The sequence below is a fragment of the Zootoca vivipara genome, chromosome 1 (genome assembly GCF_965207765.1).
Source record: "Zootoca vivipara chromosome 1, rZooViv2.hap1.1, whole genome shotgun sequence".
In the NCBI taxonomy this organism is placed as follows: Eukaryota; Metazoa; Chordata; class Lepidosauria; order Squamata; family Lacertidae; genus Zootoca; species Zootoca vivipara.
The window spans coordinates 121,466,980-121,489,838 of NC_142582.1; positions in this window are offsets into that span (position 1 = coordinate 121,466,980).

Here is a 22,859-nt window from a genome sequence, read left to right on the forward strand (position 1 = left end):
GGAAATAGTTTACACTGAGTCAGACCATTGGACCATTTGGCTGAGTACTGGCAACTGCTGACTTGACAGTACCAGTAATTTCTGAATTTCCACCTCCATCGTTCAGCCCAGACACTGAAGTCCAGGTCCGATGGCCTTCTGGCAGTTTCCTCACATCAAGAAGTAAAATTACAGGGAGGCAGGCAGAGGGCCTTCTCGGTAGTTGTGTCTGCCCTATGGAACGCCCTCCCGTTAGACGTCAAGGAACTGAACAACTATCTGACTTTTAGAAGACACCTGAAGGCCTACCTGAAATTCCAACCAACTCGCATTTAGAGGCATATTGTCTCTAACCGTAAGGAGGAATACAGGATTGCATCACCACTGTAACCCCTTGCATTCGATGTACATTCCATGGACAAAGAGGTGTTGTCACCACAGCCAGTGTTGTGTGGTTAGAGTGGTGGACTAGGACTTGGGAGACCAGGGTTCAAAAGCCCACTCGGCCATGAAACTCACTGCCATTTTACTTTGTTTTTATCTGTGCAGGAAGCTGCCCAGAGGGGCTGGGGAAACCCAGCCAGATGGGTGGGGTATTATTATTATTATTATTATTATTATTATTATTATTATTATTATTATTATATAGGCCTCACCAGTGTGGTGTAGTGGTTGTGAGCAGTAGACTCGTAATCTGGGGAACCAGGTTCGCATCTCCCCTCCTCCACATGCAGCTGCTGGGTGACCTTGGGCTAGTCACACTTCTTTGAGAAGAGAAGGCTAAGGGGTGATATGATAACCATGTTCAAATATATAAAAGGATGTCATATAGAGGAGGATGAAAGGTTGTTTTCTGCTGCTCCAGAGAAGCGGACACGGAGCAATGGATTCAAACTACAAGAAAGAAGATTCCACCTAAACATTAGGAAGAACTTCCTGACAGTAAGAGTGGAATTTGCTGCCAAGGAGTGTGGTGGAGTCTCCTTCTTTGGAGGTCTTTAAGCGGAGGCTTGACAGGCATATGTCAAGAATGCTTTGATGGTGTTTCCTGCTCGGCAGGGGGTTGGACTGGATGGCCCTTGTGGTCTCTTCCAACTCTATGATTCTATTCTATGAAGTCTCTCAGCCTCACTCACCTCACAGAGTGTTTGTTGTGGGGGAGGAAGGGAAAGGAGGATGTTAGCCGCTTTGAGACTTCTTTGGGTAGTGATAAAACGGGATATCAAATCCAAACTCCTCTTCTTCTTTTCTCACCATCTCTCAGCCTAGCCTACCTCATAAAGTTGTGGTGTGGATAAAATGGGGAGGGAGAATTGTTTACACCAACTTGAGCTCCTTGGAGGAAAGGTGGACTCTAAATGTAACAAGAACAATTGTGGTTTTGGTGGTAGCTCCATTGGTAGCAGTGTCGGGGGTGACTAGATGCAAATAGGGCAGGATGCTGTACCATTAATACTTGCACAGAAGAGGGGATTCAGCTTGCATGGCAATAATGTCCAGCTGAAATGTGTTCTTTTTATGTAGGGGAGTGTTGTAGTTTTTTAAAAAGTTGGACCCTACCTACCTACAGTCTGAAGTAGCACAGTCCAAAACTCCACCAGTTTGCCACCGAATTCTGCACAATGTGTAGACCGGCTCTTAGCAACAGAATCCACTGAGCAATTTTGAGGGGAAATAATGCCTCCTGTCAACCACGTTATCAGATGACAATAAATATTGCCAGAATCTTAAAGGCATCAACTGGAGAACACTATTAATGTCAGAGAGAAAAATGAAAGGTTTAAGACACATGGAAAAGCACGCCACAGAATACAGTCACCCATTAATTACTGCAGTCACTGAAACCATGATGGATTTAAGGAGCAAGGATGAAAAAAGAGAGACGCGCAGGTGAGATGCATCCACACAGCAGGCTCCTTAAAGATAGTCAATACTCTCTGTAGAAAAACAGGCCCCAGAAATCCTGTGTTGGTTGGTATATTTTGTACAGCAAATGATGCGATACAACAGAAAACCAGAGAGTGTAAAAATAATTTATTATTTGTGCCCTGCCCATCTGACTGGGTTGTCCCAGCCACTCTGGGCAGCTTCCAACAAATATAAAACTATAATGAGACATCAAACATTACAAACTTCCTGACACAGGGCTGCCTTCAGATGTCTTCTAAAAGTCAGATACAGTAGTTGTTTCGTTCCTTGACATCTAACAGGAGGGCATTCCACAGGGCGGGTGCCACTACTGAAAAGGCCCTCTGCCTGGCTCCCTGTAATTTCACTTCTCGGAATCAGGGAACCGCCAGAAGGTCCTCGGAGCAGGACTTCAGTGTCCGGGCTGAATGATGGACGTGGAAATGCAGGGATCACTGCTAATGTGAAGTCAGCAGTTGGCAGTACTCAGTCCAATGGTCTGACTCGGTATAAAGCAAATTTCCTATGTTCCTATGGTAAATGCGTCCTGGCTAGTTGAGCCTCAAAAGGCAAAGGGACATGGAACAAGACTGCAGAGGGTGGACGGATTCATGAGAGGGGAAGATGGTCCTGGGCTCAAGCCAATTCAAGATTTTTAGGTAATAACAAGTGCTTAGAACTGTGCCTGGAAATGAAGTGGAAACTAATGCAATTCAAAGCATCGGAAAGTTAAAGTGAGTAAGGCAGGAGGAGTAAGATTTTGGCCCTTAAAAGTAATGAGGAAAGAGGTCACATTGCAGAGCATGCAATGAAGGAGCTACAAGCAGGAAATATAGGTGGAACTTCAATAGCACTTGGAAAGGGTGGTGCAGGAAAAATACGCTGCAAACCAATTCTTTAAAAAGACAGGAGCACAACCGAAAAGATTGATATGTAGCCGTTTGGCAGCGATGTCATCCGGACTCTCTGCAATCTTCTTGGTTCTCTGGAAATACAAAAGACGTTACTTTCAGAGAAAGTGCCCTATGTGTGGAAGCTGCCTGGCAAAAATTCTGCTGCTTGAGACCTGGCAAGGACTGGATCCATAATCTTATGCTCTGCTCTAGCATTGAGCTTTAGCCACTTCCACAATCTAATGAGAGATTGTAGATTAAAAGGACTTCAAGTGCATGAGCAATTGTGCATCCTATAGGTTGCAAAAATCTATGCAGGTGTTGGCTTCATCTCTAGGTTGAACATTTGGTGCAGAGCATGTTTTTTCTTGGCCCTACTTTTTCCTGGGCAGCTGACTCGAGATGCTTTTACAGGAGCTGTCAGCTCATCTTCACTGGATAATGAAGAGGAGTTTATTCACATCATGATTCAGATCTCCCCTCCTGAGCAAGGCTGCTTGAGATTTCAATGCGGTACCTCCTGACATGAGTGGGAAGAGTTGATTCACAACCTGATTCATGCTGTTTTGATATAGAGGCAGAAGAATGAAACGCGTTTGTGTTTGTGGATAAAAGCCGAGGTCCATGAGGAATAACAAAGGGACTTACTACAGCATGTTAGCCGTGGCCAAAGCAAACACATATTTGCGAGGTTATCAAGTGTACTAAATTGCCTTTGAGTTTCTGAGTGCTTTATGCTAGTGGCTGATCATATGGAGCTGTGTTATAGGAAGTTAGATCCATATCTACCTCAGTGCAATCTACTCTGGCTGGATCTACACACAGGAAAAACCCGCTATAAATAAGTCATAAATTAAATCATTATAACAAAAGGGAGGGGGGAACCTCTGTAAAATCACATAGAAAAGTTTTGTGCTCTACACTACCAACTGGTGTTGCATCTTTATAACACATTTAAAACGCTGTTTTTTGACTAATGTAGCTGAGTCCCCTGTCTTGAAGCAACTATCTAGCTCCGCAACCCAGGAGATAGAGAGTTATTAGCTGGAGATGGCAGGAACTGAACCTTAGCCTTTCTACATGTGCTCTGTGGACCTTACCCAGCCTGGCTGATATAGACCAGAATGTAGAGGAAAGGCATTTGGGCTGGTGTAGGTTTTTCATTCATATTACAAAATGGCCAAAGTAAAATCCGCTTGAGTCCCTCGTCCTTGGAGAAGCATGAGAGATTGAGCAATGTGTGGGCAGCAGCCATTGTTCACTGGCTCAGGTGCTTATATCTGTTTTGGATCTGCATGCATAGAAGCACACCATGGTTTTCCTCCCCTTAAAATCATTTGCATACATGAATACACATTCATATCCTGTCCCACTCTGCAGGCCTCAGCAATTTTTATGGAACGAAGCATGTCCAAACTTCAGTTGGGGTTGGGGCCGGATTCAGCTAGCAAACCTAATCAGTAGAAGCCTTCCACAAGATGTGCGGTTTTTCAGACACGCTTTCTCCTAATATAAACATTTTCTGTGCACGTTACATAGCTGGAAAGCTGCATTGCAGAATTCAGAGAAGTGCAAATTTCAAAGGAAGGACGTGTTTCAGAAAGGGAGGTTCACCTTTAAATATCTGAATTGAAGTTCAAGGAACGCCTGGTGTTTGGGGCTCATGCACTGCTTCGAAAAGTGTTGGGTTAGGTAGGTTCGCCTTTAAATGCTAACTGAATTGAATTTCTCCCCCATCCCTAGTAAGCATCAGGGGGCCCTGCCAGAGGAACCCAACAGTGCCAGGCTCTGACATCAAGCTTGCTCAGCATAAGCTAAGCAACTGGGTGCAAAACAGGTCAGAATGATCGACTCCTACACTCGATAGGTCTTTCAAAGCATCTCACAGAAAAATGGGAATTTACAAATTCAATAAACAAACAGACAAAACAAAACAAAACAAAACAAAACAAAACTTACTAGGGCAGCAGTGGCTAACCTGTGGCATTCCAGATGTTGCAGGACCACAACTCCCATCATTCCTGACAATTGGCCATACAGGCTGGGTTGATCGGAATTGGAGTACATCTGGAGTACCACAAGTTATCCAGTCCTTCACTGATGGATGCACTAAAAAGCCTCTTCTCTTTCATCTATTGTCCCCAAACACTTTGGTTGGCTGGCTGGCTGGCTGGCTTTCAACAGTGGCAATCCAGCCCAAATTTGGCACATGGAAGTTACATTTACAGGTATTTCAATGGAAGAGAGTTAAACACGTCTTCAAAGCTGGCATTGTATCCATACATTTACCTGGGAATAAGTCCCATTCAGAGCAAGATCGCACTGTGGACAAGATTCGGCTGTTACTCTCTCGCTTGAGGAAACTGGACTTAAATGTACTTCACTCGGATCAGATGATTTTTACACCAGCAATTCAGCCGTTATTCCTTTCTGCTCCCAAGCTATGCCTATGCTCGCAGTAAATGCTGTTTCAGAAAAGGACAAAGTATGTCAGACATGCAGGAACAGACTGTCCCAAATTTAAAAATCTAATCCTCGCGGGAAAAGGCAGCCCATGTTATTGGTGGGTATTATAGACCTGCTTTTGTTTTCACTAGTTCCCTCCTCCAACCAGCAAAGAGACTTGCCTCTCCATCTTAATCCTAGAAAAAGGTGGCATTTTCCACTCTGCAAGCCAAATAAACGGCCCGCAGTATCATTGCCAGAGATCTACATGTGCATTTCCGCAGCGCAGGAGGAGTCAGAATTAAACATGCCATTTCCAAATCCAGCCAGCTTGTAGATGGGGCTCTCGGCTGCACCTCTGAAGGAACAACGGCTGCTCAGCAACCCCATCTGCTCAGAGACCTTTGGTCAAAGAGTGGTATTTAAGTTTTAATTAATTAAAAATAGGCTGACTAATGCAGCTCCCTCCCTGTGCAGGCTTAGCCGGGGAATGGATGGAGGGAAATACGTGAACATCTTCTTGTTGCCCTCAGCCGCCCCTGCCCTCCCCATTCAGATCTCAAGGGCTTTGCAGAAGGAATGTGCTGTAACCCTGTAGCCATCGTTAAGTCCCTGCCTGTGCTTGAGATGTTTCAAATAAATAAATGGGATGTCCAAGTCACTTGGGCTGCTCTTTTCATTTATATATTTATAGGGATGGTAGAATCAAATAGGACCCAGGTGGTGCTGTGGGTTAAACCACAGAGTCTAGGGCTTGCTGATCAGAAGGTCAGCGGTTCGAATCCCTGCAACGCGGTGAGCTCCTGTTGCTCGGTCCCAGCTCCTGCCCACCTAGCAGTTCGAAAGCACATCAAAGTGCAAGTAGATAAATAGGGTCCGCTCCGGCGGGAAGGTAAACGGCGTTTCCGTGCGCTGCTCTGGTTCGCCAGAAGCAGCTTTGTCATGCTGGCCACATGACCCGGAAGCTGTCTGCGGACAAATGCCGGCTCCCTCGGCCTACAGAGCAAGATGAGCGCCGCAACCCCAGAGTCGGACATGACTGGACCTGATGGTCAGGGGCCCCTTTACCTTTACCTTTTAGAATCAAATTAAGCATCACATGGGCCACTAATTCAGTCATGGGTTTTAGCCAATGAACTGAATAATCAGTTGATTAAACTTTGTTGTTGTTTAGTCGTTTAGTCGTGTCCGACTCTTCGTGACCCCATGGACCAGAGCATGCCAGGCACTCCTGTCTTCCACTGCCTCCCGCAGTTTGGTCAAACTCATGTTCATAGCTTCGAGAACACTGTCCAACCATCTCGTCCTCTGTCGTCCCCTTCTCCTAGTGCCCTCAATCTTTCCCAACATCAAGGTCTTTTCCAGGGAGTCTTCTTCTCATGAGGTGGCCAAAGTATTGGAGCCTCAGCTACAGGATCTGTCCTTCCAGTGAGCACTCAAGGCTGATTTCCTTCGGAATGGATAGGTTTGATCTTCTTGCAGTCCATGGGACTCTCAAGAGTCTCCTCCAGCACCACAATTCAAAAGCATCAATTCTTCGGCGATCAGCCTTCTTTATGGTCCAGCTCTCACTTCCATACATCACTACTGGGAAAACCATAGCTTTTACTATACGGACCTTTGTCGGCAAGGTGATGTCTCTGCTTTTTAAGATGCTGTCTAGGTTTGTCATTGCTTTTCTCCCAAGAAGCAGGCGTCTTTTAATTTCATGACTGCTGTCACCATCTGCAGTGATCAAGGAACCCAAGAAAGTAAAATCTCTCACTGCCTCCATTTCTTCCCCTTCTATTTGCCAGGAGGTGATGGGACCAGTGGCCATGATCTTGGTTTTTTTTTATGTTGAGCTTCAGACCATATTTTGCGCTCTCCTCTTTCACCCTCATTAAACGGTTCTCTAATTCCTCCTCACTTTCTGCCTTCAAGGTTGTGTCATCTGCATATCTGAGGTTGTTGATATTTCTTCCGGCAATCTTAATTCCGGTTTGGGATTCATCTAGTCCAGCCTTTCGCATGATGGATTCTGCATATAAGTTAAATAAGCAGGGTTTAAACTTACAAATTGCTAAAAACAATAGTGCTGAAGCCTGTTGCCTTCATTTTTAGATAATGCATACATTGGCTGCATCAATCTTCTTCTCAGAAGTATTCTGTTAGAAATATCCCAATTCATATATGAGAAAATAAGACGGTGATTCCCACCTGCAGATTTCATCACTGCTAGTATTAAAAGTTATTGTTTTCCTTCCATTAGTGCTCAATGAATTATGGGCACCATTTTCCTTTATAAGCTTTTAAAACCAATCTGGTTAATCAATTATACATTGTCCCAGATATTAGGATGGTTGCTATTTTACAAAGCCCATAAAACCCACTGAGCACTATAATTAAGTGACTATGACAAAGATAAAAGGGATTCAAGCCCTGCCTGCAGGCATAGAACATAAACAAAAAAGATAGCGAAGGGAATGAAATGAATTCTCAGCTTAAGTCTGTCAATTGCTTTCCATGTTCATATGCAGTTTAGCCTACTACACCCTTTGAGCTCCTACTGCCTAAACAAAATAAAACCACTGTATTCAGAAATACGGCTTCTTCTAAGCAGAATAAAAACAAAATAGGCTGTTTTAGTCAAAGCGAGGTGGATTATTTGAGCAATAAATGAGTCCTCCTTCAATGTGGCCTATGACTTGCTTCCCCCAAAGAAGTTTATTTACAGTCACACAACTCTGCTTTTCTCGTGAATTGCCATCTACTGTTTCACTTCCCATATTTTCTTCCTTGTGGCAAAAAGTACCTAATATTAGTCAGCTATACTGTCATGTCCACTGCAATGAAACACGCTGGCTATGGTACATTCCATACGTTTAAAGCAGGGGTCAGCAAACTTTTTCAGCAGGGGGCCGGTCCACTGTCCCTCAAACCTTGTGGGGGGCTGGACTATATTTTGAAAAATTCCTACGCCCCACAAATAACCCAGAGATGCATTTTAAATAAAAGCACACATTCTACTCATGTAAAAACATGCTGATTCCTGGACTGTCCGCGGGCCAGATCTAGAAAGTGATTGGGCTGGATCCAGCCCCCAGGCCTTAGTTCGCCTTCCCATGGTTTAAAAGTATATTTCCTCGCCCTCAAAGAATCCTGGAACTGCAGTTAGCTAAGGGTGCTGAGAATTTTAGCTCTGGGAGGAATAAACTACAGTTCCCAGAATTATTGGTGGGGGGGGAGTGCTTTGAAATGTGCTTTCCTCCAACGAGGGGTGCCAACTTGAATAAATATTGGGGGGGGGGCAGGTAAGTTCCGCCCCGCATAATCAATCACACAATACATAGCTGCCAAGTTATCCCTTTTTTACAGGGATTTTCCCTTATGCTGAATAGGCTTCCTCGCGAGAAAAGTGGAAACTTGGCAGCTATGACACAATATTGTGTGCAAAGCCCAACAAGAAAGCAGTAAGAAATGTAGTCTATCTGGCACAGGAGGTGTAATGAGATGACTGCAAGACTTCTGAAAGCTGTGTTCCAGCCAGTTGCTTTTTTAGACACTACCTCAGCGCTTCAGGCAATGCCCTTCATTTATCAGAACAGCATGTTTGCCAGGTGTAGAAGCTTTGTGTACTGTAAGCCCATGGTACTTAGTAAGGGCTTTGCGATTCATTGTTCTACCTTTTTGTGTAATATACTTCCTGTTATCCTCTCTCTCTCTCTCTCTCTCTCTCTCTCTCACACACACACACACACACTCCCCCAAGCTTTGGTACTGCTTGATCTGGGAGGATCAAGACAAAGAACCTGAGCAAAGTAAAACAAAGGTCCTTTCGGCAGCCTGATCCTGTAATTCAGCTTTAAGTGCCAAAGCGCAAACTTCCTTGCTATTTAAAAGCAACCGACAGACGCACAATTGCACAAAGGCTTTATCAAACACTTGTCTTATTGGGCTTCTTTGGGAGGAAGGGTGAGATACAAATTTAGCAAATAAGTGTAAATATATTTTCTTACACATCTATCTTTCCTTTCCTTGGATCGGGAAACCAAGGTGGCAGAAATGTGGTTCCCAGGGAGGTTGACCAGACCCAGGCAGGTTTAGCATCAGCAGGGGGGCGGCTTTTAGCATCTTTGAACCATACTCTGGGGACAGGTACCAAACAGGCTTACAAACAGAGATCCTTAGCTAGAGGGGAGGGTGATAGTGACTGGCAGCCATGGGTGTCATATTGGCAAACTCTGTATCCAGGATTCCTCCCCACCCCCCATCTGCTCATTGCTCTTGAGTTTCAAGTACTCTTTCCCCCCCAAGGACAGATTTTTGTGTACTCCACGCTGCAGCCCTCTTTCAAGGAGTAGAAAGCAATATTATGTGATGCAGCGAAGATGCCCCATTATAGGATAAGCTGTCATTTATTTTAATTTATTTTCCAGCTTTTATTCTGCATTCTTGGCTCGAGCCAGTGCGCAAGGCAGCTTATCCCAATAATAAAACAATTTAAATCAATTTAAAACACAGCCAACCAATATAAAACAAGATAATAAAACACTAATGCCACAACAACAGGGATGACAGCAGCATATTGGATTCATCAGCTGTATCTGTTCATTATCCCAAGGGCAATCTTAGTGTGTGTGTGTTTTTCTTTTCTTTCCTGCAAGGCCAAAACAGAACAAGCCTTGCTTTTGGGTAGGGAGGAAAGAAGGCAGCATGATTTTCTATTATGTCTCGTATTCATCGCTTGCAGCAGCACCTCTGTTCCACTAAAAATTCTCTTCCTCCAAAAACTGCATTAAAGTCATACCTCGGTTTAAGTATACCTCGGTTTGAGTATTTTCAGTTTAAGTACTCCGCGGACCCGTCTGAAACGGATTAATCCACTTTCCATTACTTTCAATGGGAAAGTTCGCTTCAGGTTAAGTACAGACTTCAGGAACCAATTGTGTTTGTAAACCGAGGTACCACTGTATTTGTTTCACTCTCTGCTATGGCAAGAGTACGTCACTTACATAACTTACATAATGTAATTACTTATGAGAATTACATAAATGATCTAATTACATTGTTATTCCACTCACAGGAAACACAATTCGGGGTGTGCGCACGCGCGTAATCAATTCCATATTGTTTGCACACTCGAAGCAACAACCACGAACAACAACCACAATTACCAATTATAATTGCTGGGCTGATTTCTGTTCTGGAAATGTGGCAAATCAACGAACACCAGCAATTTCTGCTCCTGTTTTTGTTTTGGTCAGAACTCTGTGACATCCCTAATGTTGCGTATTAGATCCCACTCCTCCTCAGGGCCGTCTTAAGCATATGCGGCGCTGGGGTGCAAAGATCTGCTCGGTGCTCCCCCCCCCCCCGGTTGCCCAAAGTTGTTGACCTTTTTCTAGGGAGCTGACATCACGCTTATCTCTGCTCAGGAAAAGAATACAGGAAACATAAGGTGCCCAGCACAACAAATCAGGCCGAGGCGTCGGCGTCAGCAACTGAGTGAAGCTGGGCACCTCGTGGTGCAAGCAGGTCTCTCCACGGCCCTACGCCAATCCCAGGCATGCCGAAGGGTTGGAGCTGGCCGGCCGCCCCAGCACCTCACTGGCTCGCTTGCCCCCAAACTTCCCACAGCAGAAGAGCCCGCCGCAGCTCTCCAACCGACGGGCAGGCTCTTCCCCGGACTCCAACTCTCAGGCCCCGGACTCTTGGCATGGCACCCATGAGAGTCCAGCACCCTGGTGCCTATGGTGAAGATGGCCCTGCTCCTCCTGAATATGGACATCACATATCATAAACACACATGCACACAAACACCAACTCCTCCTGCTGCTGCCGCCACCAGCCAGGGGCTCCTTTCCCGTTCCTTCCCCTCCACAGAAGGAGGAGGAGGAAGAGGAGGAGCTGGCCACTGAAGCCGCATCTTGCTTGGCACCGTAATTGGCCTCCTCTACCCCTTTTGACCTGTTGCTCGGTCCCAGCTCCTGCCCACCTAGCAGTTCGAAAGCACATCAAAGTGCAAGTAGATAAATAGGGACCGCTCCGGCGGGAAGGTAAACGGCGTTTCCGTGCGCTGCTCTGGTTCGCCAGAAGCAGCTTTGTCATGCTGGCCACATGACCCGGAAGCTGTCTGTGGACAAACGCCGGCTCCCTCGGCCTATAGAGCGAGATGAGTGCCACAATCCCAGAGTCGGACACGACTGGACCTGACGGTCAGGGGGGCCTTTACCTTTACCTTTTACCCCTTTTGAACATTGGGGGTCCCTGGCCCCATCCCCCAAAATGTCTCGACCCCCTGGAGATGGAGCCCCTGGTCAGTGCTGTACAAATGATTTTGGCTTCACCACACATGTAAGAACATAATAGCCCTTCTGAATCAGGCCAATGGCTCTTCTGATGTTCTTACAAAACCCTTTGTGGAAGTCCTGGCTGGGCATGGAGGTTAAATGCTTCCACCCTTCCAAACCAGAGGATTCTTAGAGCTGCCTGATATAAATCTAGTTTCCTGGTTGCAGAGGGTTTGTGTGCAGAATGAAGCTTTCCCCCCCCCCTTGTTCTTCTTCTTCTGCTGCTGTACTGGAGAGTTGTGCCAGGTTGACCCCGTTCAACTTCTCCAGCGTTGTACGTGTTGGAGCAGCTGTGTGTGAAACAGAAAATCAATTTTCATTTCAAGCCCAATTCCAGTCTCTGCCTGGCTTTGAAATGTCCTAATCAAAAGGAAACTTTTATTTCAGAGGCTTCTTTGTTTCAGTTGCTCTTCTGCTGTGTTGTGGGGAAACAAAGGGTTGAAGAATGAAAAGCGAATGGAAGCAGGTTTTGGAAAATAAACTCTGACTAGATCTGTGAGTTTGGCTCAGGCGGCCTCAGTGGCGTGGCGGCGTGCCTTCCATCAGCTTTGGCTGGTGGCCCAGCTATGCCCCTATCTGGACAGGGACAGCCTAACTACTTTTGCCTATGCTCTGGTAACCTCTAGGTTAAAAAGGTAAAGGTAAAGGGACCCCTGACCATTAGGTCCAGTCGTGACCGACTCTGGGGTTGTGCGCTCATCTCGCATTATTGGCCGAGGGAGCCGGCGTATAGCTTCCAGGTCATGTGGCCAGCATGACAAAGCCGCTTCTGGTGAACCAGAGCAGCGCACGGAAACGCTGTTTACCTTCCCGCTGTAGCGGTTCCTATTTATCTACTTGCATTTTTGACGTGCTTTCGAACTGCTAGGTTGGCAGGAGCTGGGACCGAGCAACGGGAGCTCACCCCGTCTCAGGGATTCGAACCGCCGACCTTCTGATCAGCAAGCCCTAGGCTCAGTGGTTTAACCACAGCGCCACCTGGGTCCAACCTCTAGGTTAGATTACTGCAATGTGCTATACATGGGGCTGCCTCTGAGGTCAGTTCAGAAACTTCAGCTGGTGCAGAATTTGGCAGCCAGGTTGCTCACCGGTACAAGATAGTTTGAGTAATTATAGTAGTAGTAATCGTTTGAGTATATTACACCGATTCTGGCCTGACTGCACTGGCTGCCAATTAGTTTCCAGGCCCAGTTCAAAGTGCTGGTTTTGACCTATGAAGCCTTAAATGGACCAGGACCACAATGCCTCAAGGACCACCTCTCTCCATATGAACCGACCCAGGCCCTGCGACCATCTTTGGAGGCCCTTCTTCCATGAGAGGTCTGGTGGATGACAACATGAGAACAGGCCTTTCCTGCAGTGGCTCCCCATTTCTGGAATGTTCTCCCCAGGGAGGCTCGCCTGGCGCCTTCATTATACATCTTTCGAAGCCTGGTGAAAACGTTCCTCTATAACCAGGGCTTTGACCGATTAAGCAATCTATGGCCTTTTAAATGCCTTTATCCTGCAAGCTCCAAAGATTTCAGAGCAGGGCTGTGTGTGTGGCTGCCCCAGTTCTGGGGAATAGCATTCCTGCCGAGATACATAGAATGATAGAATCGTAGAGTTGGAAGAGACCACAAGGGCCATCCAGTCCAACCCCCTGCCAAGCAGGAAACACCATCAAAGCATTATTGACATATGCCTGTCAAGCCTCTGCTTAAAGACCTCCAAAGAAGGAGACTCCACCACACTCCTTGGTAGCAAATTCCACTGCCGAACAGCTCTTACTGTCAGGAAGTTCTTCCTAATGTTTAGGTGGAATCTTCTTTCTTGAAGATACAACAGGCTCCCATTATCTGCACTTTCTGGAAGCAGTTGAAGACATTTTTGTTCTGATAGGCTTTTTGAGTTCTATATCAAGAGTGTCTACTTGTTAGGGTTATAGTCTTATTTTAAATGTACATGTTGCATTTGCATCTCTAACCGATTTTAATTATCTTATGTGTAAATGCATTTGATATTGTGTTAATAATAATAATAATAATAATAATAATAATAATAATAATAATAACTTATTATTCATACCCCGCCCATCTGGCTGGGTTTCCCCAGCCACTCTGGGTGGCTTCCAACAGAAAAATGAAATAAAATAACCTAATAATAATAATAATAATAAATACACCGTGTAAGTTGTCGGACCAAAGTCTCTGCTTGGAATGAAAGCCTCTCACCAGTCATATTTTTTATCAGCAATTATTATCCAGTAGGGAGGAAAGTTACACACAGTTTCCCTTCAGAATAGCTAGCAATGTTCTTTCAAGTCCCTCTGGCAATTGTCCCATTTCAAGAAAGATGACCTAGCTGTGAGGAATAATTTTTCCTGCAGTATCTTTTTCTGAGTGTGATCTTCATGTTTCCATTTTTGGTGTTTCATTCTCCTTCCCTGCTATCTTTATATCTGGTCTGAAAAGTCATCCTGGTTAATAATTTTGGGTTCAGCCCTGCAACATTTTACTTTGCTTCCTGTGCAAGTAAATTGTTTCAGAGTGATTTGTCTGAGATTTCCCTTTGGATTTTCAAGGAGTTTATGAGAACGCCACGGTTGATATATGCCAGCAGACATGTAAGAGGTGGAACTATAAAAAGCTTGACAGTCTAACAAATGATCCGGCCCAGTTTATGGACTCTGATTCCCATAATCCCTGATCATTGACCATGCTGAGGCTGATGGGAGCTGGAGGACAATGAGATTTTGGAGACCACAAGTCCCCCCATTCTGGTTATATAATAATAATAATTTATTATTTATACCCTGCCCATCTGGCTGGGTTTCCCCAGCCACTCTGGGCGGCTTCCAACCGAATATTAAAAACAGTACAGCATCAAACATTAAAAACTTCCCTAAACAGGGCAACCTTCAGTTGTCTTCTAAAAGTAAAATAGTTGCTTATTGCCTTGACATCTGCTGGGAGGGTGTTCCACAGGGCGGGTGCCACTACCGAGAAGGCCCTCTGTCTGGTTCCCTGTAACCTCACTTCTCGCAATGAGGGAACCGCCAGAAGGCCCTCGGTGGCTGAAAGGGTTTAACCAGGCAGTGTAAACAGGAACAAGAATCCGGGCTATAAAAAGAAAAAGATACAACTCAGATTTATTTGACTACTAAAAGTACTCACAAAGGCCCAGTACAATATATTTCTCGACAAGATGCCTGAGATGAGCTCAGAAAGCTGCAGCCAAAAACACAGGATAATTATCGATTTCTTACTGCATACACTTAATATCTCTGGTAAAAGGGGATGGCCAGCCTCGCTCACCTCAATCTTCAGGTAAAAGCGAGACCTCAACTTTTCCCCTGTCAGCCTCAGTGGCTGAAGCCTGGAGACTCAGAGGAGCTTTACTGATGGAAGAGACAAACCGTATTGGAATTGACCAAGCAGGGAGTCCTTGTTGAAAGTTTAGGTGACACCTTGTCTTAAATCAACAAAGCTGGAGTAAACAGCATTAGATTACTATCACTTAGATGTAGAGATGGGGAAGAAATTCAATTCCGTTCACCATTAAAGGCATATCTATCTCATCATTCACACTTTCAATGCCTGAATTGAAACATAACCACGCTTTAAAATTCACACTTTTGCAATGCAGTTCTCCAGCCAAATAATTTGGACGCAAATGCCTATACTAGGGTAAATCGTCCATAAAAATGCCTGTATTATTGAAAGCTATATAGGAAAATGTATTATATTAGGGGAAATCGCATTGCAGAAATGTGCGTATTAAGCAAAATTGCATACAAATGTCTATGGAAGGAGAAATGCACTAAAATTCTGAAGGATTTTCAGGTGGATTTTTTTAAAATTGCAAATTGGTGGGAAAATGTAGAGAGCTGAATTGAAAATTGAAAAACGAGAAACCGAGAGAAAGCAAAATCCACCCCTCTATTAGCTGTTTCTTTTGTGCTATTTTCAGCAAAGCCAGTAACAGAGATGCAAGCCACTCCCTAGGCCAGGCAGGGCAACCTTTTCTCAATCCATGGGCTGGATCCAGCAATGGCTTCCCCTCTGTAGTGAAAGATACAAACCGTCCCCCAAATGCACACCTTCAAAGGGCTCGCTGTCAGTGCTGATGACCTGATTGGCACTGAAAGCACACCTTGAAATGGACTCGCTGTCATCCCTGATCAGCTGATTGGTGTTGTCTGTGAGCCCCACTCACCAAGCAAATATTAAAGGGTAAAGGGACCCCTGACTGTCAGGTCCAGTCATGTCAGACTCTGGGGTTGTGGCGCTCATCTCACTCTATAGGCCGAGGGAGCCGGCGTTTGTCCGCAGACAGCTTCCAGGTCATGTGGCCAGCATGACTAAGCCGCTTCTGGCGAACCAGAGCAGCGCACGGAAGCGCCGTTTACCTTCCCACTGGAGTGGTACCTATTTATCTACTTCCACTTTGATGTGCTTTCGAACTGCTAGGTTGGCAGGAGCAGGGACCGAACAATGGGAGCTCACCCCATTACGGGGATTCGAACCGCCGACCTTCCGATCGGCAAGCCCTAGGCTCTGTGGTTTAACCCACAGCGCCACCTGCGTATTGGGAGTGCTCTTTAGGCTCCCATTCGTCTTCTACAGCCAACACCTGATGGCACATGTGATGTCAGATGTTAGACAGGTGGGTGTGGTTTAGGGAAAAGAGCCTTGTGGGTCAATGTAGGACCCCAGCCAGGCCTACTTAGACCCACAGCCTGGAGGTTCCCCGCTGCTCCCTGTGCTATCCTGAAATCATCAAAAGAATGTAGTGATGCCAGCAAGCCAATTCAGGCCCTAGAGGAAGTTCAGCAGAACATGCTAAGAATTCCAGTCAATGAGTTCTCAAAACTTCAGCAACACATCCTTTGGCTACAGCTATATTTAGATCTTAAGCAACATCTCAAGCCACTTCTACCCCCATAGTAGTAGTGTCTTGTTTCACTTCCTCGACTGTGTTCTTCAGGACCTCTCTTCATGCTCATGGTGCCCTGCTAATGTCACCAACAGCTAAGCAGGTGTTTGGACTACAACTCCCATCAGCCAGTATGGTCAATCATCAAGAGATTATGGGAGTTGTAGCCCAACAACCTCTAGAGCAGGGGTGGCCAACTTCCAAGAGACAGCGATCTACTCACAGAGTTAAAAACTGGCAGTGATCTACACCCCCCCTTTTCGGGTTCAGGTCAAAGTTGTTGAACTTTTTTTTAAGAAGGAAAGCCCTGTTTTGGGGGGTTCACATAAAAGTTGTTGAGCTTCTTTAGGGAAGAAAGCGACGTTGAGCTTTTTGTTTTAGGAAGGAAAGCCCTGTTTTTTGTGGTGCAGGTCATTTTAGGGGTGCAGGGCAAAGATGTTGAGCTTTTTTAAGGGCAGCCAAAGATTTTTAGCTTCTTTGGGGGAGCCACTGATCTACCGGTGATCTACCACAGATGTCCAGTGATCTACCGGTAGATCACGATCTACCTGTTGGACATGCCTGCTCTAGAGGGTGCTATATTGGCTAGCTCTAGTTCAGTGTTTCTCACCCTTGGGTAACCAGCTGTTGCTGGACTACAACTCCCATCATCCCTGACCATTGGTCCTACTAGCTAGGGATGATGGGAGTTGTAGTCGAACAACAGCCAGAGACCCAAGTTTGAGGTACGCTGCCCTAGGTTACGCTAGTTATATTCCCCACACGTCACGTCAGTAGATGTTCATCCCCTTGGAAGCCCTGATTCACCGACAAAGGCTTTATGCCCTGCTGTCAGCACAAAGAGAATACTCCCGTCACAGCTAGACCCTTGTCAACCAACTCCCCAGCTTCTGTGGCAGCCTAGGCCTTCACCTTATAAAAGTTTACTGGTTAGGCTTGCTTATTGGTCTGAGCAAATAGGAGAACTGCTTCAGCTGACGACGGTGCTTTTTCTTTTTTACTTCGGCCCAGTATTGTCATCTTACTAGCCACTTAGTTGTCTGCATTGTTGAAGAGGAAGGTCCACATCTCTCAGTGATAAGAGCATCTGCTTTGCTGTAGAACGTCTCATGTTCAATTCATCTCAAGTTAGGTCTGGGAGATAAAACCCAGTCTGAAATCCTGGAAAGCTGCTGCCACTCAGTGTCGACAACACTGAGCCAGAATGGTCATTGGCCTAATTCGGTATACAGTAATGAAAGGAAGTTTGATCCCACGCCGCCACCCCATCCATGTATACTGGTGTGATAAAAATTGGGCGAGATAGACAACTTATAAAGTGGCAAGACTTTCCCAATTCAAATACAGTGGTACCTTGGTTTAAGTACACAATTGGTTCTGGAAGTCTGTACTTAACCTGAAGCGTACTTAACCTGAAGCGAATTTTCCCATTTAAAGTAATGGAAAGTGGATTAATCCGTTCCAGACAGGTCCGCAGAGTACTTAAACTGAAAGTACTCAAACCGAAGCTTACTTAAACCAAGGTATGACTGTATATGGTGTTTGGTAAGTGTTGTTTGGTGTTAGAGCTGTCTGGTAAGAGCTGTTCAACAGAGGAAGCCATGATAATGGTGTGAAAACAATCTGTTTCTAGTGTCCTGTAGCAAAACCAATTGTGTTACCTGGGTGTCTCTGCTGCATATCGAAAGTTAACATAACTTGGGGGGGGGGGATTGACAGGTATACTTGGTAAAGTTAAGCAGAATTTCATTATCAGACACATGCCCACATGCCTTCTTAAACCATCCTTGATCTAAAATTACAGCTTTTTTTTTTAAGAAGAGGAACAGCACTGCTGATGACGAACAAGCATTGTTACTGAGCATTGTTGTTTTTAAAGCAGTGAAAAAAAGGAGTGTGAACTGAACTTCCTTGGTTTCTGTGCTTGGCTTTGTGGTTTATACACATTTCTTGCCATCAAAATGTCTGAAAGACTATTAATCCACTTACCATATAGCACTGCCCCCTGCTGTGAGCAAAAGTGCTTCACACTCTTGGATCACAAAAGGTTTTTCATCTCACCATCAAGTCAGGGAGCATTAATGTGAAGGCATATGTGACTCATGAAACATTATTAGCTGGGGCGGGTTTTTAAATGCTTCCCACTTCTAAAGGCTCAAATGTAGCTAAAGTCACTTTAAGTAAGGGGAAGAAATAAAGTACAGTCTTACCTCAGATGGAACGGAATCCATTCCAGAAGTCCGTTTGACTTCCAAAACATTCGGAAACTGAAGCGCAGCTTCTGATTGGCTGCAGGAAGGTCCTGCAGCCAATCGGAAGTGGCAGAAGCCCCATTGGACGTTTGGCTTCCAAAAGAACGTTCGAAAACCGGAACACTCACTTCTGGTTTTCGATTGTCCGGGAACTGGAACGTTTGAGTCCCAAGGCATTCAGGAGCCAAGGTACGACTGTAAATAGTAATCACATTAGTAAAGGTAAAGGAACCCCTGGAAGGTTAAGTTCAGTCAAAGGCGACTATGGGGTGCAGCGCTCATCTCACTTTCAGGTCGAGGGAGCTGGCGTTTGTCCACAGACAGCTTTCTAGGTCATGTGGCCAGCATGACTAAACTGCTTCTGGTGCAACGGGACACTGTGACGGAAACCAGAGTGCATGGAAAACGCTGTTTACCTTCCCGTCGCAGCGGTACATATTTATCTACTTGCACTGGCATGCTTTCGAACTGCTAGGTTGGCAGGAGCTGGGACAGAGCAACAGGAGCTCACCCCATCAAGGGGGTTTGAACCGCTGACCTTCTGATCAGCAAGCTCAAGAGGCTCAGTGGTTCACATTCCTAAGTCTAGGAAAGTGATGCTAATGCCCAATACCAAGATGAAGGTCTACCAGGTTTCCTGAGCACACGGCTTTATGATAGTGGGCAGCTTATACCCACCGGGAGCAACTTCTCAGCACCTTCCACATGTGCTGCGTCAGGAAAATTTGGGGCATCACACCAAGTTTGTGTCAGCCACATCTATGTTGGCTTGGTCACATCCCCAGAATACTCTACGGGGAGCTGGCTTCAGGCACCAGGCTGTTGGCAGACCAACTGCATTACAGAAATGTTTGTAAATGTAACATGAAGGCTTGCAGTATCAACCCTGCCGTGTGGGAATCCCTTGCAGATGACCACAGTGCCTGGAGACAGACAGTCAAGTTGTATATCCATAACAGTGACCAGAAGAGGAATGAGCACTGGGAGGAGCCCAGAGAGAAGAAACACCCTGTTGCATTTGCAGCAGCCCAGCTGGACGCCTTCATCTTCCCCAGCTGCAACAAAACATGTCTCTTCCCTTTCAGTCTCTACAGCCACAGCAGGTGCTGCAACCTTCCAACAGTTCAACTGCACCCCCAAAGGTGAACTCCTCCATTGTCTCTCAAGATAGATGGATGCCAACCAACCCTAGCACTTAGCAATAAGTAATAGCAACCGGTTACATTCCTAAATCTATTGATCACTTCGGGAAATAAATATGGGAGTAAGCCCCTGTAGATGCAATTCCTTGTAAATTCAGTAGGAATTGTTTCCAAGTAAGCATGCATTGGATTGGGCTACACAGGTTTCTCTATTTGGGTGTGTGTGTTTTAATGAGAAAGTTTTCATTAAGAAAAAAAATATCCCAGTGCTAAACTGACTCATTCTTCTTCTCTGTTTTGCTGCAGGGTGAATTATAATCCTGCACAGCAGATGGAAGACTGGCTGAATTTGCCATCACAGTAGAACCCTCAAGGGAGCTTCTTCAGTCCCTGTTTGGGTTGAAAACAGGACAATCTTTTTGCAATCATGAAATGAGCCCGTATAAACTATTTACAGAATGTGGAGCCATCAATAATGCACTTGGCTCTTCTGCAGCCAAAAGGTCTGCATTTCTGTGTAAACAGAAGACACTGTGAAAGAAAGGAAGTTTATGAGATCCTGTGCATTACCTCTTAAATCCGACTCGAATGAAAACATCGGGTAAACAGAGTAAGTGCTTTAGCAAACATATTTTCAGTGTGGATTTCCATCAGAAATTATCCAGCTGCATGTCAAATAGATGTATTCTTCATTGGCTCGGATTCCCATCAAGGAAGTGAGAATTTCAGAGTGACAGAGATTATGGGAAGTCTTGAACCTGGGACTTGAGAGCAGCAGAAGACCATGGGTTGCCATCGCCATCTGGCCACTGGGGACACTGGAATGCTCAACTGCACAACAAAGATTTTTATTAGGGACCCTTCCAGATGTCTTTTTGTGTGTGTTTATTTGTGCTCATGATGACCTCAGGGCAGTTTTGAGAAGAGCTTGCTGGATCAGGCCAATGACCCCTTTAGTCCATCATCCTGTCCTCACCATGGCTAAACAGGTGCCTGTGGGGAACCCGCAAACAAGACCCAAATCCAAGAGCCTTCTCTCCTCCCGCAGTTTCCAGTCACTATTTGCTGCCTCTGACCTTGACAAACGTGTTTTTCAACACTCTTTTCAGTTCATTATAAATCTTTTCCCAGAAATCCTTCACTAATGGGCACATCCACCACAGATGATAGAATGTTCCTTCTGCCTCTTTACATTTCCAACATTTATTGTCCTGGTTATGGTAAATCTTAGCAAGTTTTACTGGGGTCAAATACCATCTATACATCATTTTCATCATATTTTCTCTAAGAACCGTACATGCAGTAAATTTCATGTTCTTTTTCCATAACCTTTCCCAATCTTCTATCATAATATTATGTCCCACATCTTTTGCCCAATCTATCATAACCTTTTTTGTCTGTTCATCTTTCGTATGCCACTGCAACAATAAATTATACATTCTGGAAAGATTCTTTGTCTTTGGATCTTGCAATTCTGTCTCCAACTTCGATTTTTCCAATGAAAAACCATTTTTCTTATCTATTTTATACAATTCATTTATCTGGTGGTATTGGAGCCAATCATCCAGATTACTTCTTAATTGCTCATATGTCTTTAACTTAAGTTGGTCTCCTTCCTCCACCAGAATATCTCTATACTTGGGCCATCTGGCCTCCATATTCAATTTTTTCCGAGCCTTAGCTTCCAAAGGTGAGATCCATAGGGGTGTCCTCCTCTCTAATAACTCTTTATATTTATCCCAGACCTTTATCAATGATTTCCTAATTACATGATTTTTAAATCCTTTATGACTTTTAACCTTGTCATACCATAAATATGCATGCCATCCATATACATTATTGTAACCTTCCAGATCTAACACATCTGTATTATCCAATAAACACCATTCTTTCAACCAGCAAAAGATAGCGGCTTCATAATATATCCTAAGATCTGGTAGGGAAAAACCTCCTCTTTCCTTACTATCTGTCAACTGCCTCTGACCTTGAAGGCAGAGCTTAGCCACCATGCCAAGTAGCCATTGACAGCCTTTTTCCTTCATGAATTTATCTGATCCTCTTTTAAAGTCCTCCAAATGGTTGGCTGTCACTGCCTCCTGGGGGAGCAAGTTGTGCTGTGCGAAGAAGCACTTTCTTTTATTTGTCCTGAATTTCCCAACACTCTGCTTTCAACAGGTTTTAGTTCAGCTCAGTTCTTCTCAGTCCTCAATTCGACAGCCAACCAAGCCGTCAGCTCCAGCCCGCCGCTCAACAAAGCAAGCACCTTGCTGCCTTCTTCACAAACAAGTACAAGGACGGCCGAATCATAAAGCGGGTTGTATGTTGGGATAACAGCAGAAGGGAATGGACTTGCTTGGGAATGCCTAGTGGTGCTCTGTAAAGCAGAGGCCCGTCCGTCTCCCCAATGGGAAGGGTGGGATTGTTTACTTGCTATTGTTCAAGCTGCGGAGGGTATAATTAAGATGGGCCACAGGACTGCCTGCTTTGGCTGAGTCAGTAACAGCCTAAATAACTCCCTTGCTTTGTTCCCCCTCGGCCCTTATTCAACTCATTCTGTGGGTTGACATACAGGGCCAGGAGCACATAATGGGTGAATAGCCCCGTTGCTAAGGATACCTCGGAGCAGTTTAACAGATTGCAGCTCATTAAACATTCTTCCAGAGGGACGAGAGCAGCTGGGGGGGGGGTGACTTAGTTAGATGCCTCCTCTCTGCTTTTGTAGCCTTCAACTGACACCTGTCTGATCCCATCAATCCTTTTGTGAGGCAAGGATCGTTCTCAGCACTGTAGGCGCGCTAGATGTGAAGGCCGTCTGGTCCGATCCCCTCCCTCTTTCCCCATCCCCATCATTATTTTTGGGAGATCAAACAACCATTTTGGAAGATGCTTTGGAGGACTAATGTATAAAATGTGCCTGGGTCACAAAACAAAGAAAATATCCTGGTTAATAATCCATCATAGGCTCTTTTGCAACATGGGAGTCAATGGTGA